The following is a 19,048-nucleotide window of genomic DNA, read 5'->3' as shown; positions in this document are numbered from 1 at the left end:
GGATGCTTACAGATGACCAGTTTCTGGGAGGGTAGGGGAGAGGTAAGGCTACCTAAGGAAGGACAAATGAAGCTTTCAAAATTTGGTGTGCAGATGTATACGCATGACTGGGACATTGTGCTGTACACCAGAAATTGACACCTTGTAACTGACCGTACTAAAAAAAAAAAAACTTGGTGTGCAGAAAATTAGAATTTAACCCTGGGTGGGCCACAGAAGGTTTAAGTGATATAACATATAAAATACCTGGTGGGATGCTTAGAAAAGTAGATCGCAACATCTGTTGGTTCCTTTCCTTTCTCTGTATCTCCCACCCACCTTAGGGATTTCTTCAAAAACAAAAGACCTGCCAGCCAGCTGCCATTGGAAAGATGTCAAATAGGATAAGCTGCTGATAGATGGTTACCAATCAACAAAATTTACACTCAGGTGGATGGAGCAGGGCATGTCACCTTTCCTACCCCTCTCCTCATCACAGCTTGCAGGCAGCACAAAGACATTCCTTCCTTCCTGCAGAGGAAGTGTGTGTGTTCTCTCAGACCTACCTTGGCATTCCTTGATATCTTAGAGAAGCAGATGACCCCGGCTGAGCAAGACAGTCAGCAGAACAGCAGCCCTTGATGCTGCAATTGGAAATTTCCATTCTTTGCTTGCAGCTCTGGAAAAAAAAAAAAAATCTGAAGAGCCCAGTAGCTGGGAAATTTCCACAATGGAAAATTTTAACATATTCTTTAGCTCTAAACTATGCAGGTTTATAGAGACAATTTTTTTCTTTTGGTTAATTTCCTTCTTTAACAATAATTTATGAACGTGGTAACACTACAGCTGTGGGAATAAGGAGGGCAAGATGACTTGGAAGGGAATGGGTATGGTGTGGCTAGTGGGAGGCTGTGCTATATACATGTTTGACCACCTGAACCATAGAAATGCGGATCACTACAAGACCCACTGGTTGGGAACTCATCCAAAACAGAGATAGTTTGCCCAGGAGCACTGCAGAGAAGTCTGTTTAGAGATTGGAAGTGGAAAGTGAATGGATACAACTTTGGAACAGGAGATGGTGAGTTCTGTTGCTGAAAAAAAGCAATCTCAGGCAGATCTCTTGAACCAGTGCTTCTTAACCTAAATGTGCACATGAATCACCTGGAAATCTGTTTAAGCTGTAGGTTCTGATTCAGTAGATCAAGGAAGGATGGGGCCTGAGACTCTATAATTCCAACTGGTTCCCAGGTGATGCTGATGCTGCCCTTCAGTGGTGCCCTTCGGAGGACCACTCTGTGAGTAGCCAGGCCATAGACCACACGTCCTCATCAGTGTGAGGCCAGCTTGCCTTCCGCAGCAAAGTACAGTCAAAGGGCAGCTGGAAATGAGCTCCCTTGGGGTTGTTTTCTCACATTACGAAGCTACGGTCTAAGAAAAGAACTGAATGTCTTTTGGAAAGATGCTTCATGCAAGTCTGGATAAAGTGGATCTTTTGAAATGTGGGGATGCAAGCAGTTATCAGGTACTAGCTGCAATTATTGAGGGGATACTGTTGGCCAGAAGGGTATAATGGGGAAAAGAAAATCTGGAGAATAAATTACATCCCTCCCAGCCAGAGTAATTGTCTCACTTTTATTAAAATAAAATAAAATAAAATAGGAATAGGAGAATTTTCCATTTTCTTAACAGCTGTCTCACCCACCTTTGCGCTCCCTGTTTTCCAGAAAGAGACAAAGACAGAGAGAGTGAGAGAGAGAGAGAGAGAGGGAGAGGGAGAGGGAGATCAAAATTTGTGGCATCTTTATTCCAGGGTGTTGATGATTCAGCATTGAAATGGACTTTATGATTACTTAACTAAGAGAGATTAGTTTGGGTTTTTTCTTACAATAGGTCCCAATGAGCAGTTATTTGCCTAAGAGCCATCTTACAACTTAACAGCCAATCAAATAGAATTGGCCTGATCTACCTTAAGTTCACATCTACTTAATAAAAAATATAATAATTATAATAAAATTTAACATTATGATGTGCTTACAGCAAGTGAGGCATTTGATCTTTAAAACAAGCTTATAAGACAAGTACCATTATCATACAGATGAGAAACTGGGATTTAGAAAGCTAAAGTGAATTGCTTGAGTTCCATACATTACAGCCAAGCAGGGAATAACCATCTCTGGCCAACCCCACTTACTCTATTGTTTTTTTCCAAATGGCACACCTACATCTCAGCTTCATTTCCCTTATCACAGACAGATGGATAGATACTCCTTCTCAAGTTTAACAACTTCACAGAGCTTGATTCAAATACTGAATGTGTTGTTAGTTGCTTACAGCTGCTATTTCTCTAGCTATGCTGTAAGTCCAGGCAAACTCTTTTGAAGAGCTCATTAAAACTGCTAAAATAAAGTCTTAGAAGCAGGTGCATTCATTAGCTGAAATGCAGACGATTATGTTAATATCGCATTCAGGTGACAAATTTAAAGCCATCAAAATCATGGAGGATAAAAGGATTTTTTAAGCTAAAGTTAACTTCTTCCTTTGTAGGGCTCTTGGTTCCATTAAACATGTGACTGCCTTTGCAGCTGTCAACGTGGGGACCTCCAATGTTACCTCACAAAAATAAAGCCATTTTTTGCAGTCTCATATTTCCCTTACAATTTCTTGGGTCTCTTTTCAGGAAAAGAAAGGTAAAGAATTGCCTACAACCCTCTGCTACTTTCTAAATAGGAAATCTGGCATTTCATTTATAATCTATTGTCAGATTGAGCCCAGGGGTAGAAGAGACATTAAGAAGATGGTTAAAATACATGGACTATAATTTCAGGTTAGGATTCGATGGACCAACAGCTCTTTCACCTTGCCCTTTTTTTCTTAAAGAAATAGTGAGCATAAAATATGTATATGATCATACATATGTATTTTGATTATACATCAGAATGTTAGTGGTTACACTAGGATAACTTTGATTTTCTTTTTTTATGTGTATATTTTTGTATTTCTGAAATCTTCTACAATGAAAATGTATTACTCTGTAAGTTTAAAAATTATTAAAAATTATTATGGAGCAACTAGACTCTCCACATTCAGTTGTTTCACCTATAAAATTGGGTTACTTTTTAATTGTCTAACACATGGGAACTGGATGAGATGTTTTCCCAATGTCCTTTCTTCTCAAATCTAGGATGTCTGTAGAAACATTGATTTCCCCCCCTTTTAGATGAAAACATAAGAAAAAGAGAGATGGTATCCAGCCACTTGTAAGAAAATTATAAACATGCTTATAGATTTTTATATCATTCTTCAAAACCTCAGTCAAATGGGGATTCATCAAAGTGAGTGCCACTTGCAAAGGGAAAAAGACGGCAGCCTTTTAGGGCCAAGTTTACTTTAAAATTTTTTAAGTTGTACACTCTGGAAAGTATTTGTAAGCTAAAACTTGACACATTCATTTTTTTTTTTTTTGAATGGTGTGCTACAGTGACTGTATTACTGATTGCAAAACATAATAAAGCTGCTATAGAATTGAACCCATATACTTATAGGGCATGTTTACACATTGTGTGTGTGTCTAAAAAGCTTAAATTAACAAGCTGAAAGACTGCTTGTACAGTGTAATAGTCCTATTTTTACCTTCCTTCTTCTTCAACTCTTCTATCTCTCTGTATATTATTATTTTCTTTTTTCCTACATAATTTAAAAGACCATTGACCTCATTTAAAATTAAAAGCAATACAGAAAGCAGGAAAAATCTCCTTGGGGTGGGGCTGGGTAAGCATATACCTCTATATACATGTAAGCATACTGAATACATGAACACATAGCTGAATCTCTGCTCCAAACTGCTGTAAGTCTCATTAGCTGGGACTTCAACTGCTGGACAGCTCCGAGTCTCCTAGGAATATTTTCCCAACGACTCTATCTCTTGTTTAATTCACACAGAAGCTGCAAGTTCACGACCAAGTAGCCGGAAGAGACTCTTTATTCTTGCAATATGGTGCATCACCACTGTAAGTTTAGAGGGTGAACTTCAGAGCACAGAATTTTAAAATGAAAGGAACTTGAAAGGTCACATTAATCAAGTTTTCTTTAAATGTATGTCTCTCCTAGAGCATACCTATCTTATAGTCATCCAGCCTGACCTTGAAATTTTCCAGTGACGGAAACCGTCCTACTTCTTTTCACTTTTAAACTGATAGATGAGTAGTTAGAGCACAAAAAGCATTAAAACCACAAGGCCAAAAAGGAAAAAGGAAAAAAGAATTATTCCTAATTCTGCCACTCTTTAAGATATCAACTATTTTTGAATTTCTGCTACCGATCCAGGATCTCCCAGTCTCGAGTAAATATAATCCTTTAAGGTCCGTGAGGAATGTAAAGAGACTGAACCATTTGACTTAAAGACATTTTGGAGAGCTTATTGGTCCATGGTTATCAATCACACCATGAGAGACCTTGAAAAGGGAAACTGTAAAGAATGTATAAGCCTCAGTACCACAGTGTTTCCTGGGTCTCTTCCTAATTCATCCCCTTTTGTCAATCTGACATCCATACAACAAAAGAAAATTTCTGAGATTATCTTATCCAGGGATCTTTCCAACATTTACAAATACTATCTAAATTGAGCAATGTGTTCCCAAGTTGCCTAAATTGTATATATAATGACATTCCTTTCAAAGGAAATCGGAGAGTTCAGCAGTATTCTGAAACAACTAGGTGTGACAAAACAAAGGACAAAAATAACAAGAAAATCCTTCAAAGATAGTGTCCCTAGTGGAAACAGTTAGATATCCTGCCTCTTCACATTGGCCATATGGGAGATTTTTTTTAAAATTTTAATTTTATTGAAATGTAGTTGATTTATAAGGTTAGTTTCAGGTGTACAGCATAGTGATTCAGTTATATATATATGTGTATACACACACACACACACACACACACACACAAACACACACACATTTATTTTCAGATTCTTTTCCATTATAGCTTATTACAAGAAATTGAATAGAATTCCCTCAGCTCTACAGTAGGTCCTCGTTGTTTATCTATTTTATATATAGTAGTGTGTATCTTCTAATCCCAAACACCTAGTTTATCCCTTCTCCATCTCTCCCCTTTGGTGACCATAATTTGTTCCCTGTGTCTGTGAATCTATTTCTGCTTTGTAAGTAAAATTCATATCTTTTTTAAGATTCTGCATAAAAATGATATCATATGATATTTGTCATTCTCTGACTGACTTACTTCACTTAATATGATAATCTCAAGGTCTATCCATGTTGCTGCAAATAGCATTATTTCATTCTTTTTATGGCTTAACAATATTCCATTGTATATATGTACCACATCTTCTTTATCCATTCATCTGTCGATGGACATTGAGGTTGTTTCCATGTCTTGGCTATTGTAAATAGTGCTAATGTGAACATTGGGGTGCATGTGTATTTTCAAATTACAGTTTTCTCCAGATATATGCCCAGGAGTGGGATTGCTTGATCATACAGTAAGTCTCTTTTTAGTTTTTTAGGGAACCTCCATACTGTCCTCCATAGTGGCTGCACCAATTTACATTCCCACCAGTAGTGTAGGAAGGTTCCTCCTCCACACAGTCTCCAGCATTTATTATTTATAGACTTTTTAATGATGGTGTGAGGTGATACCTCATTGTAATTTTGATTTGCATTTCTCTAATAATTAGAGATACTGAGCATCTATTCATGTGCATGTTGGCCATCTGGATGTCTTCTTTGGAGAAATGTCTATTTAGGTCTTCTGCCCACTTTTTGATTGGATCTTTTTTAATTTTATTTTTTAGTAAGCTGTATGAGCTGTTTGTATATTTTGGAAATTAGTCCCTTGTAGGTCACGTCATTTGCAAATATTTTCTCCCAGTCTGTAGGTTATCTTTTTGTTTTGTTTATGGTTTCATTTGCTGTGCAAAAGCTTTTAAGTTTAATTAGGTCCCATTTGTTTATTTTTGCTTTTAGTTCCATTACTCTAGGAAACAGATCCAAAAAATATTGCTGTCAAAGAGTGTTCTGCCTATGTTTTCCTCTAGGAGTTTTACAGTGTCCATTCTTACATTTAGGTCTTTAATCCATTTTGAATTAATTTTTGTATATGGTGTTAGACAATGTTCTGATTTCATTCTTTTACACATAGCTGTCCAGTTTTCCCAGCACCACTTATTGAAGAGACTGTGTTATCTCCATTGTATATACTTGCCTCTTTGTTGTAGATTAATTGACCATAAGTGCATGGGTTTATTTCTGGAGTTTCTATCCTGTTCCATTGATCTATGTGTCTGTCTTTGTTTCAGTACCATACTGTTTGATTACTGAAGTTTTGTATTATAGTCTGAAGTCAGGGAGCATGATTCCTCCAGCTCCGTTCTTCTTTCTCAAGACTGTTTTGATTATTCGGGATCTTTTGTGTTTCCATGCAAGGGAGATTCTTTCAAGATGATTTGTAATGATGAAAGTAGTGTTGAGTTTTGGGGAAGCAAATTTAGAAAGTCAATTAGCTAATAGAGAGGATAGAAGACTGTGACCTATAATTTTGGCTAAGTAAACAGAATGGAGAGGTTTCTTTAAATAAATGATTATTATCTTAATGAATTGTAAAAAAAAAAACTATTGAAAAAATTCAAACAACACAAAAAAATACAAGTAAGAAAATAAAAACCACCCCACATCCCATCACCTAAAAATAATTGTCATAGATGTTACAAGAATATCATTCCAGACATGAGAATAACAGATATCTTAGAATTAAAAACAAAAACTTGCATTCAGACAGCTAAACATTGTCTTATTGATGATGGCCTAAAGAGACCCAAAAGTCGACTTTTAAAAATATATAGTTCATCTGAAAAGTGATGAAAGGAAGTGAAGAGAGGAAGAATTATCAGTCCAAAAGCAATTATAAGAATGTGAGTTCAGTAGAAATTAGAAGATATTTTTATTCTTCTACATATCTGCAATGTTACCCTCAATTCCGCTGCATCTAAAACATATTACAACAAGATATGTTTCCATAATGCTTTTGTTCTATGAATCAATATTACACTGACTCTCATGACCATATAAAATAATCAGGGTTGATATTTAACTAGTACAAATTAGTTTGGCTATTCTAGTTGTTTATCTTCCCATCTTGATCAAGAACCCTCCTAAGAACATTATTCTTGCTTAACCAAACCTACTTCCCCTGCAGGAAGAACAAAGAAGGTATCGTTTTTCATTATAAATAAAACTATAGAATAATAGGGAGGCCTTTATATGTCACATCAAGGCCCATTTTTACTGGTTATGCCTCTTTTTCTGAGCATACTAAATATTTCCCTGAGCCAAGGTTTAGTCTTTTAATTTTATAATATTTGATGTTTTAAAAAAAAGTGTCACTTTTAACTTCATTTATTTAATACTAAACGTATCCCCATAAGATTCTTTCTTTTGCAGAGGTGAAGTAACTTTTTACAATTGTTTCTTTATGAAAAGGAAAATATAAAATATCCCCTCCCTTACTCCTAAACATACCTCATTAAACTCACGCTTGGGCAAAGACTTAGCTGGAAAATTTCAAACTCAAAGGAAATTTTGCTCCTTTATGTTGCAAAAGTTGAGGATATTGCAGTCTCCATTATCTGAGAATTAAATTCAGAGAGCATTGATACTGATTATCCAAATGGCAGATTATACCAGTTATTTCTATTTAAAATTTTTATGTTCGCACTCCCCTCCTACTTACATTTGACTAATGCTAATACAAAATTAGATGCCATTTCCTGACTTACTCACCAACTTACATTGAGAAAATGCAGGTCAAATAGGTGGAAGAGGCAAGCCAATATATTTCCTTGGTAACCTGCATATCACAACTGAAGGTAATTGCTTAATCACAAGTACAAAGTTTTCATGTAATAAGAAAGCTCTGTTTATCTCATAAACTCTGGAATATTAGACCACCTGATTCTTTTTCCATACAAAAAATAGTGTAAATAATTTTAGTAAATTAAATCATATTTTTCCACTGACATGTTCTAATTTAAAGATATAATTTCATTGAGAGTGAGTGGCACTTCACTATTCTCTTACTATTGATACTTGTAACTCAAGCAGTAGGTTCAAAGTTCATGCCTAAGCTACTTGTTTTTACTTTTATTGTAGATAAAGAGCAGGAGCCACATTCTGTGTAAAGGAGTCAAGGCTATACTTCATAACACTTCTTCCTCCTTCCCTAAATTCATTAAGTGGCCAGCTCTATGTTTTGATGTTTGAAGTTTCATATGTCATTAACATTTGCTAATTAGGCACATTAGAGAAAGGATCAATTTAAATTAGTGAAAATTTTGAATGCTGTATTATAAAAATATATAGTCATATTCCTTTATGGTACACAATGCCACTCAAGCCACCTGTAGTGAAGTATTTCCAAGAAGAAAAGCTACTGCTAGGACTGCTTTAATGATAAGATTCTTGAATATTGTGCACTTTAAGTATGAGTAAAAATGAGTATTGCAAGGTTATCTGAATATATTCAGTTCATATTCACTGAGCAGTTACTATATGCTTGGCATCATGCTAGAAAAAGTTTGTCCTCTTAAGTTAACAATTCACTCTAAATTATCATTCATTTTGCCTAGTGACGCTTTATCTCATGATTTATTCATCACCTGTCTAAATTTACTCTTTCATTCAAAAGACATTTAACAGTTATAATGGGTTAGGTATACACACAAATTCAAAATGACTAGGATTGTAGGGTGAAAGTCATTTACCTTGTGGATCAACACCAACAATCATCAAATCAGTCTATCAATCAATCAGTTAATCAATCAATCAACTGGCCCTTTTTTCTAGGTAATATAGCTGGTACAGAGTTTCTCAAGCTTGGTACTGCTAGCATTTTGGATCAAATAGTCCTTCTTGTGCAAGGTACTCCTGTGCATTGTAGAATGTTTAGCAGCATCTTTTGCCTCTTTCCATTAGATGCCAGTAGCACCCCCACTTCTAGTTCTGATAATCAAAAATGTCTCCAGACATTGCTAAATGTCCCAGGAGTACAGCGGGGGTGGAGGGGAAGCAAAACTGTCACTGGCTGAGAACCACCGAGCTAGTACGTACATCATACCTTCTTTACTAGATTATAAAGAGCTTGAGGGCAGATACCCAGTCTGATTCATCACTCTACTGCCCTCTCCCACCAACTAAATTTAGTTTCTGGCACAGAAATACTTCTTGATGAATGTTCTGAAAAGAACAAAATATCTCCGGGGTACCTATGCTGTCGTCAGTCATACACAAAGCACATTGGTAAACCTAGAAGATGAACAGGTAACCAGGGTAAATTGTCTAACAAATTTTTATGATTTGAATAATCACTCCCTATTCACATTGTATACCCACTTTGGTGCCAAATGCCTACATTTCTGTAGGGTTTTAATGTGTATGAAGCACATTTCACATAATGGCATTTGACCCAGATACAAAGATGATCACCTCTGTTTATAATTTAAGCTCCCAAGTCCCAGAGCCATATTCTCAGGCCTGAGTGGGAGGTATTTTGACTTCAGTGGCATTGCCTTTGGCTATTAAAAAAAAAAAAAGCCCTCTTAATTTAAGATTGTTTTAATAATGTTAAATTTAAAGCTCAGGATTTTTTTTTTTTTTGCTATGTTAGAAGTAGAACATCTCAAAGGCCCTCCAGTGATCTAAGTGATTCTGGTTTACTTAGATTCCTGGAAATTGCCAGAGGGCTTTAAGGGAGGAGGGGAAAAAAAGAGTGAGGAAATTTTCCCTGTGGGCAATTGGGGAAAACAAAAATATTTTTGTGCTGTGGAGACTTGTCAGGAAAGAAGGGTTGGCCAGCAGTGGCATCTGCGCAAGGGGAATTTCCACATTTGGGAAAACATGGTCATAATTAATGACTTAGGAAAGCCAAGAAAATGGACCCTGTTGGAAAAATATGATCTTCAATGACCAAATCATTGTCAACTGATTGGACCAGAATATTATATTGTTTTAGAAAAAGATTTTTATTGTGGATCTTTGCCTATAGGTCCTTCCTTCCGTGGCTCAAATAAGTACCCTGCCCTTGCCTGGGGAATCAGCTTCCCCTAGCCAGACCTGCTCTCTCTGTCTCTTCCTGCCCTTAGGAAGTGTTTGTGTTAGACTTCTGGCCTGGACACTGGCCTGTATTCTTTCTCTTTGAGCGTGATGCCTCGGACTAGCCAGCACGGCTATTAGCATCCATTAGAACAGAGATGATTATCCAGGATTCTTGCACAAGGGCGGAAAGATGAGCTTACATGATCCTAATGCAGCCACCATTTATTAAGGACTCCATGTCTTAGGCCAGGTGCTAAGAACGTTGAAAAACTATCCGCATCTAGACACAAGGAAACTGAGGCTCAGGGAATTTAAGTAACTTGCCTAGGGTAGTGCAGCTTTTAACCACCACACTATACCAGCTTTTAACTACCAAGCTATACTTCTCATTTTGTATATAAAGTCTCTCCCAAAGTGGAATGTCCGCACCCAGTATATAACCTCTCTCTTACTTAATATTACCTCCTTTCTCTTCCTCTTCTCCAGATCAGTTTGTTTAAATTAGATCTGGTCCTGGGGTTGTGCTCATCAGAAAACTCCATGGTTACCTATCATTCTCAAGAGGAGAAATCTGGGTTAGCAGGCTCAGCGCCATTCGTATCTCTGTTTACTTAGGGAATGATTGTGTGGTCGGAATGTTCTTGCTCCACTTTTTGGTTTTATTTTATCTCAGTGATCAATTTATTAAAACAGGTATGATCAGTTTTTGCCTCTTCTCTCATCATTTTCTCAAGATCAGAACATAGCTTGCCGAATTTCAACATATTTGCCAAGGTGAAGATCAAGATTTTTAGAGAGGAAACTATAGCTAAGAAAAAAAAAATTCCCTATATTTGACATGTAGATGTGGTATCTAGTAGAGCATCTATAAAATGCAGTACATTGTTTTGTGAAGTGAAAACACTGCAGGTTAAATCACGTCCCCCTGAAGCAACAATTCCACACTCTAAACCCATATGGCATAGCTTCTGAAGTTAGCCCTGTCCTGCAACTGCAATGAATGAAACTAACTAGGATTAAAAAGTCCAACCACCCTGGATTGAACCTAAATGGGTATTATAATTAGTAAAAAAAAAAAAAAAAAAAAAAGCCTCTTGGAAATAATTTAACATACTTCTGTTTAACTTAAAGCATATTAAATAAGTAATCTTAATATTTATTTTCTGAGTGCTTCTTGGACAAGCCAGACATTGTTACTTTTATTTAGAGATGTGAAAACCAAAGGGATGCATTGTTAAATTTTCTGCTGCTTTGTAGCAAATTACCACAAATTTAGGGGGTCAGAACATTTTATCAATTAGCTCACTGTCCTGTAGGTCAGAAGACTGGGTAGGTTTGGCTGGGTTCTCGGCCTGAGGTCCCACAGGCAGAAATTAAGATGTTATTCAGACTGGCCTCTTATCTGGAGGCTCTAGGGAAGAACTGCTTCCAAGCTCATTCAGATGGCTGGCAGATCCCAGTTCCTTATGACTGAAGCACTTGGGTCCCTGTTTTCCTTCTGGCTTCTAGAGGCCTCACACATTCCTTCTCACTGGTCTTCTCTGTCTTCCAAGCCAGCAATCACCCTGGAAATCTTTCTCACATTTCAAATCTCTGACTTCCTCTTATGCTACCAACTGAGGAAAACTCTTCTTTTACAGGGCTCACCCAATTAGGCCAAACCCACCTGGATCATCTCCATAACTCGAAGTAAACTGACTTGAGACTTTAATCACATTTGCAAAATCCCTTCGCAGCAGTACCTAGATTAGTGTTTGCATAACCAGGGCTGGTAATCTTGGGAAGCTATCTGTAAAATTCAGACAGCCATAAGGAAATAGAGTTACCCAGTTAACCTGAGATATGATCTGAAAATAGATTCCCAACCGTATTGAATCAAAGAATTTATTATTTTATTTTATTTATTTATTTTTTGTTTAAAAAATATATATAAGAGCTTGGTTTATTTTTTAATGTACCTACTTTGGGTCCCCACATTTTTTACTGATGCATGAACACAAATGTTGCAAGGCTGTTTTGGGCCATGTTATGTTTCAGAGGCCTGTCAGTGTTCAGGAGATTGTAATGTGTAGGCGTAGAGCTGGACACGGGTGTGTGTAGAGGGAGGATGGTGATGACAGGTGAGGAAGGAAGAGGGGTTGAGAGTGCGATGAATACAGAGGAACAGTTTATTCTTGTTTTTAATATATTCACTGAAGACCTTTGAAACTGAGAAGCTTTTTGTTATCTTCTGTTGACAAGTCTGGAAGTTCAAAAACCCAGGGATTCTTTGAGTGTAATTTATGAGCAGTATTTGAAGATGTTTCTAAACATGGGGACATTTTGGAATATACTGGATCAGCATCACTAGGATGCTGTGCCCCTAGTGTAAATGTGAACTCTGCAAAGTTTCCTTGCACAATTTCAGTGGGCCATGGCCTGCCAGTTGCATGGGAGGTCTAGAACGCAGGCTGAACCATGGGCCTAGCCGGTCGCTGATCCAGAAGCCTGTGCCTGCAGAGGGTCACCTCAAGATTGAGATGGTGTGGAAAGGGCTGAGTGGATCATAGAAAGGAAGATGAAGGAAGACTGCATATGAAGTTCTCTGATTTTAGCATTTTACCTGGAAAACAGCCTGATGAAAAATCTGGTTTTCTGGTGAAGCAAGTGGAAATGGTTTTAGTCTTTAGAAAAAACATACACAGAAGTGTAAAACCATCAGAAAAATAAGACAGAAGTTTTCAGATGCTAAGAATTTCTCTTTTTCTAAGAACATTGGGTTTTTCCCTTCTTGAAATCCTGGCCAAAATTAAAGGACAGGAAGATGTTCCCCAAATGTTTCTTTCCAACAGTCCCAGACCTTCAGAAAATGGTGAGAAAATATAATTATACTATTAGGCAAAAGGAAAGAAGTCAGTGGAGAAGGCATTTAATAACTGTGTTAATAGAGCTCTATGATTAAGAGTATATTTAGGAGTTTGGGATTAGCAGATACAAATTACTATATATAAAATAGATAAACAACAAGGACCTTCAGATAAACTGTATAGCACAGGGAGCTATATTCAGTGTCTTGTAATAACCTATAATGAAAAAGAATATGTTTATGTATAACTGAATCACTATAAAAGTAACACAACATTGTTAGTTCAACCATACTTCAATTTAAAAAACCCGATTTTTAAGTTAACAAACAGGAAAAAAAAAAAGAGTACATGTGGTGTGTTTAGCTTTGGAAAGAAGACACAGGAGGAAAGAGGCTTGATGGAATAAATTAGTGTTGCTTATTAATTGTGATATCTTTAAAGCATAACACATTTTATATCCTTTAACAAAGTGATTTTGTTCTATAAAGGATAACTCAAAGGATGCTGATCATATTTCACAGGTGCTATTTTTATCACTAAAGTTTCTACTTTAAAATCTTTCCCTTCATTTATTCTTTCTTTCAGAAATAGTTGATGAGAGTCTACCATGTGCCTTGATCTGGGCGCTAGGAATATAGCAGTGAAGACAACAGACAAGGTTTCTGCTCTCATAAAGCTTATATTCTAGTGTGGAGGAGTTAGAAAATAAAGAAATAGCTGTATTTTATTACACAATACAAAAGGAGGTAAACAAGAAAATGTTAGATGGGGATAGGTGCATATCAGTGAAGCAAAATAGGATGAAATGAATGACTAGGTGGCTATTTTAATTTGGGTCCAGGGAAGACCTCTTTAAAGAGAAGACACTTGAACAGTAATCTAAATGACAAGGAAGAGGTGGTTGTGAAAAGACTAAAATGAAGAGCATTCTAGATAGAGAGAACACATGGTTCCAAAAGTTCCCAAGATGGTAACAAATTTGAGTTTGAGGAAGAGAAAGAAAGTCTAGATGGCTGGAACTCAGTGGCAAACAGAAAAGTGGTACAAGATGAAGTTGGACAAGTAGAGAGAGCCTAGATCTGTTAGGCATGGAAAGTCGTAGGAAGGAATTTGGATTTTAGGTGAGACAGGAAGCCAATAGGAGGTTTTAAGCAGGGAAGTGATTTTCTGTTTGGGCAATGAATTGCAGAGGGCAAGAATGAAAGTACAGAGATCTTCAGGAGACAACTGCAGTAACTCAGGTGAACAGTGGTGACTTGGACCAGGATAGCAGCAGCGAAGAAAGGGAGAATAGATTGGAGGGGGGTATATATGGGAGGTGAAGTCAACAAGAACTTTCTGGTGGTTTGTATGTGGGACATACAAGAAAGAAGGGAATCAAAGTTCTCTCCTCTTATTGGCTTAGGCACTGGGTGGATGGTGATGCTATTTACTGAGACTGGGAATAAGCTGTGAAGGCTGGGATAACAAGTGTGGCAGAGTGTGTTAATTCCTTCCCCCAAAAGCCATTCCTTTCTGCCTCCTTCCTCCTTGACTTTGTTGAGGTTGACAATATGTCTGGACCTAAGTGATGAATCATGAGTGGTGTAATTCAATCATAATAATTCCATTCTCTTTTGCTAGATATTCAATTTCCCCATCTTCTTTGCAGCTAGGGGTGATTCATTTCTGGCTAATAAGACCTAAGTGAAATCCTTCTGGGGATAGATATGGCTATCTTGAACACCATCCCAATGCCTGGAGTCATGGCAGACTTCTTGTGAGTACAAGACAAAAGACTCAATGATGTTAAGAATGGTGAAGTACCAAAAAAAAAAAAAAAAAAAAAAAAAAAAAAAAAAAAAAAAGCAAAAAACCCAGAAACTGCCTAGGTCCTTGATGGTATAGTTGAGCAGCGGAACCAACACCAGCAATCATCTCTTGCTAGACATCTTGTTTATGAGAAAAGCACTGTTCACTCTTTGTTTACTTGTTATTTGATACAAAAAGGTCAAGGGAAAAAAATCAAGAGTTCTCTTTTGGCCATGTTCAAGTTGAGATGTCTATTAGATATTCATGTTGAAGTGACTGTGTAATTTTTTGCCTTACACAATAAATAAAAATTTCTAGACGTTTTTATCATTTTATATTACCATAATACTAGAACACATGAAAGGGTAAGTATAAAAGTAAACAAAGTTGCAGTGACCATGTGAGAGCTCAGATCAGAAGCTGGCCATCAGTATAGAAAACTCACTCTCTTAGCGTCAATAAGTTAGCAAAGTCGAAGCTGTTAAAACAGGAAAGCTGTAGTGATTGAGAAAGCTCAGTTTGAGGACCAGTTAGGTCTCTGCATATCCAAGTACTTTCCATCACCTTGGTGGAGAAACGTTGTCCTAGGCTAGACCACATATTTCTATGAAGATATTTTCTTACCTACATATCACGGTGTTCCTGTATTGCTTTATACCCTCTCCTGAATATAACAAATAGCCTAATGAAAATTTCCCCACTCACTTACCCAGGGAACCTAAAGTAGGCCAAATTGAGCTTTTAGCACCATTTCTGGTTGCTGATAAGAATCAGCATCTACAAACCCAGTTGCATCTATTTCCATTAGAACCATCACTCAGAACTAGATCTCTAGTTTTGTAGATTAAAAGTTTGCCAACCCATATATGTTTTCCTAAACACTTTATTTATGCTGGATGGTTTGGACTCCTTCTGTAGAAAACAAGAGTAAATATTTTTTTGCCACTGGCCCATCAGAAACAGCCATTGATTTTGTGTGTGTGTGTGGACAAGTAATTGAGCCTGCAAAATCGACTTCACAGGGTATCTTGTATTCTGCCCTCAGTGCGAGCCTGTGTTCTCCTGAGGTTAATTAGCTCATCATATTCTGCTTTCATGTTCCCTAGTTTATCACTATGCTTGAGATTTTTGCCCCCTACACCTTTCATTTTGTTTTCCCATAATTTATTACAACTAACTCTTGTATTTTTTAACAGTTTTGTATCTGCATTAATTTTTAAGTCCCCAGAGGAACATTATGTTCCCAAACATTATGTTCTGCACTCTCATACTCATATCACTTCATGTAGTGCCAGACACCTCCTGGGATCTCAAGAAATGTTGTTTCTCTTTCAAAGAGAGATAGGTGATTATTCTGGGATGCCCATAAAATATCTTTCTCGGTTGAGCTACTCTCACTGTTTATTTATCCCCAGTGGCTTAAGTAAAAACATTGGTTAATAGAAAGAATCTGTTTTTGGAGAAATTCTGCTAGTCTCTCCTCATCTCTGTAAAAGCAGAAGCTAGATATTGACTAGTCTTACAAGAGTGTTGGAAAGAAATTAGAAAAGCCTTAGAAATGAGAAAGTCTTTCTTTAAAAATATGAAATGTTAGGGAGATGACAGTAACATTCTTACGGAGCAGACCTCAGCACAAGTGAGCTAACTCCTCTGATAAGACACTTCTCATCATTATTACAAAGAATAGCTGTCCAGTAGGATTCCCTCTGCTGGCAGCATCTACTGCAGACAGTCAGAACTTCTTTCCAAATACTCAAGACCTGCTGTACCCACAATATTTTCTCTTCTCTCAGCTTCTCAGCTCTAGCTAGAACACTTCAATACCTCCCTACGAGGCAAATCTAAACCTCCCTCTGAATTCTTCTAAGCTTGTTTGAGGCAGAGGAATAGGACCATGGACAGAGGTATAGCCTACCAATCACTGGCGCAGCAGGAAAGCCAACTCTCTTCCTGCCAAGAGTCCCTGGAAGAGGGTCTTTTGATGAATAGACTCCTCTTTATTCAGGGGTCACTTTCCCCTTCTCTGATTTTCCTTCGGAGTGGCACAGTTTCTTCTGGAAACACTGGCTTCCTCCACCAACTCCATGCTCTTGAGACATAGAACAAATACTCATTCTTGCAAATGCAGCTCTTAAAATATTTTAAAATCTTGCCATTACAAAATATTTCCAACAAACAGAAAAATATTGAACATATTGAACAAACATCTATGTATAAAACACTCAACAAATCTTAATTGCTGATTTATTTGCTTTAGGACCTTGGGGTTTGTTTTTTCTTTTTTTTGGTTTTGTTTTTGTTTTTTTGCAAGAAGTCTTATAAGTACAACTTGAAGCCTGTTGCCTAGCCCAAAACCCATTCATTTCTCTATTTTTCTCCTTTCCTCTTTTCCCAAAAGTAATCACTATCATCAAGTTACTATAAATCATTCCCATGCATGTTTTTATACTTTTTTATTATATGTATATATTCATAAACAAATATGGTATTGCTTTGTATTTGTAAAATGGAAAATACAAAATCACACTGTATACATTCTGCAATGCTTTTCTAGTCATTATTTTTTAGATTTATTCATGTTGCAACCTGAAGAATGAACTCATTAGTTGTAACTGTTGTACATTATTCCTTTGTTTGAATATATTCAAGTTACTTTTGCATCCTCCTGCATTATTGATGTGTAGGTTGTTTTTAGTTTGTTCTTGTTCTTGTTTGTTGTAACAAATGATGCTGCAATTAACGTTTAAATACCAGTCTCCTGGTTTACACCATGTGAAAGTTTTTCTAGGCCAGGATTTCTCAACTTTGGCATTATTGACATGTTGGACTGGGTAATTCTATGTTGTGGGGTAGAATATTTAGCTTTTTCCCTCACCTTTACCTACTAGTTACTAGTAGCACCCCAACTCCCACACTCAGGTATGACAACCAGAAATGTCCTCAAATGTGTTTCGTGGGGAGCAAAATCACTCCTGGTTGAAAACCATTTATCTAGGCAGTATACCTAAGAGAAGAATTGCTGGGTCTTAGGATTTATACTAATATATATTCTCATTTTGCTTTCTAAGAGTCTTGTTTCCCCACATCAAGCTAACTTTTGATATTTTCAGAATTTAAATTATTTGCCTAGTTATGGCTATGAAATAGTAACTTTTAATTATTTTATTTCATTCTCCCTTAATTTATAATTAGATTCCACATCTTCTTTTACATTTATTGGTCATTAGAGTTTCTCTTCTGTAAATTGACCTGTTTGTATCTTTTGTCAATTTTTCTTTCAAGGTGTTTCTTTTCCTTTTCGCTGTGTAGGAGTTCTTTATAATTTTTGAATACTAATACCTTGATGGTTTTATGTCTGGGAAAATATCTTCTCCCAGTCTAAGACTGTCTTTTCACTTTGTTAATTAATTCTTTTAATTTTAAATTAGTTAAATGTATCAATCTTTTCCTTTAAGTTTTATGATTTTGTACTTCATTTAATACATGTTTCTATCCCAAGGGTATAAAAATAATCTCATATTTTTCCTAAAAGTGTAAAATTTGACTATTCTCATTTAGATCTTTAAACCAACTTAAATTTCTTGTGATATGAAATAGAAAATACACATATAATTATTCCAACACATATTTATTAAATAGTTCATCTTTTCACTCCTAATTTGTTATGCCACCTCTGATTTTAAATTTTGATATTTGGGAGGGCAAACTCTCTGATTTTTCTTTCAAAATTGCCTTGAGTTTTTCAATTGGTTACCTGACCAAAGGATATTGTCTCTTTCTCTTTTCTAACTTGAACCTAAATTGTTTTCAGGTGTCATGAACTTTATCCCATAATAATTAGTCTAAGCCCATTAAAATAATTTTATTCCATTAGAATTGGTTTAGCCATAAGCATGTGTTGCATCTCTTTCTACTGAGACCTGCGTGGAATTGAGCTAGAGAAGTGATGGGATGGGATAGGTAAGTTTTCTTCTCACTTAAAAAGATACACAGGAAAAAGCCTTGCCCTTCCTACCTTTACATAGATTTGGAGAAAAATGATGTCTGCAACTGGGGCAGCCATCTTGCCACTCTGAGGGGACAAGTGGAGTCCAGCATGCTGAGAATGGCTAAGCAGACAGAAGAAAAGGTCCCAGGTCCCATGATATCACTGTGCTGCTGAATTAACAAATATGGGCTCCACCTATCAGTTGACATCCTGTGATGTGAAATAATAAACCTCTTATTATTTAAGCCACTTTAAGTTTTATATTCTTTTACTTGCAGCCAAAGGTATCCCCAACTACTATAATAAGTTTGACCCTTTACTCTTCCACATGAGTT

The 19,048-nt window shown here is 36.6% G+C and overlaps 1 protein-coding gene and 1 long non-coding RNA gene across 7 annotated transcripts in view; one reads left to right on the top strand and one right to left on the bottom strand.

Annotated features, from left to right (window-relative positions):
* Positions 1–19,048, top strand: part of MKLN1 (muskelin 1) — a 312,347-nt gene that overhangs the window by 55,407 nt on the left and 237,892 nt on the right. The window lies entirely within an intron of this gene.
* The window catches only part of LOC123614681 (uncharacterized), a 111,245-nt gene that overhangs the window by 23,856 nt on the left and 68,341 nt on the right, over positions 1–19,048 (bottom strand). For all 4 annotated transcript variants that reach the window (XR_006722141.2, XR_012508089.1, XR_012508087.1 and 1 more), the window contains exon 3: positions 546–658. This is a non-coding gene — a long non-coding RNA (uncharacterized LOC123614681). The remainder of the gene's footprint in view (positions 1–545; positions 659–19,048) is intronic.

The sequence above is a fragment of the Camelus bactrianus genome, chromosome 7 (genome assembly GCF_048773025.1).
Source record: "Camelus bactrianus isolate YW-2024 breed Bactrian camel chromosome 7, ASM4877302v1, whole genome shotgun sequence".
NCBI classification, from domain to species: domain Eukaryota; kingdom Metazoa; phylum Chordata; class Mammalia; order Artiodactyla; family Camelidae; genus Camelus; species Camelus bactrianus.
The sequence above is the reverse complement of the archived record's forward strand: the minus strand, read 5'-3'. Positions and strand labels throughout refer to the sequence as shown.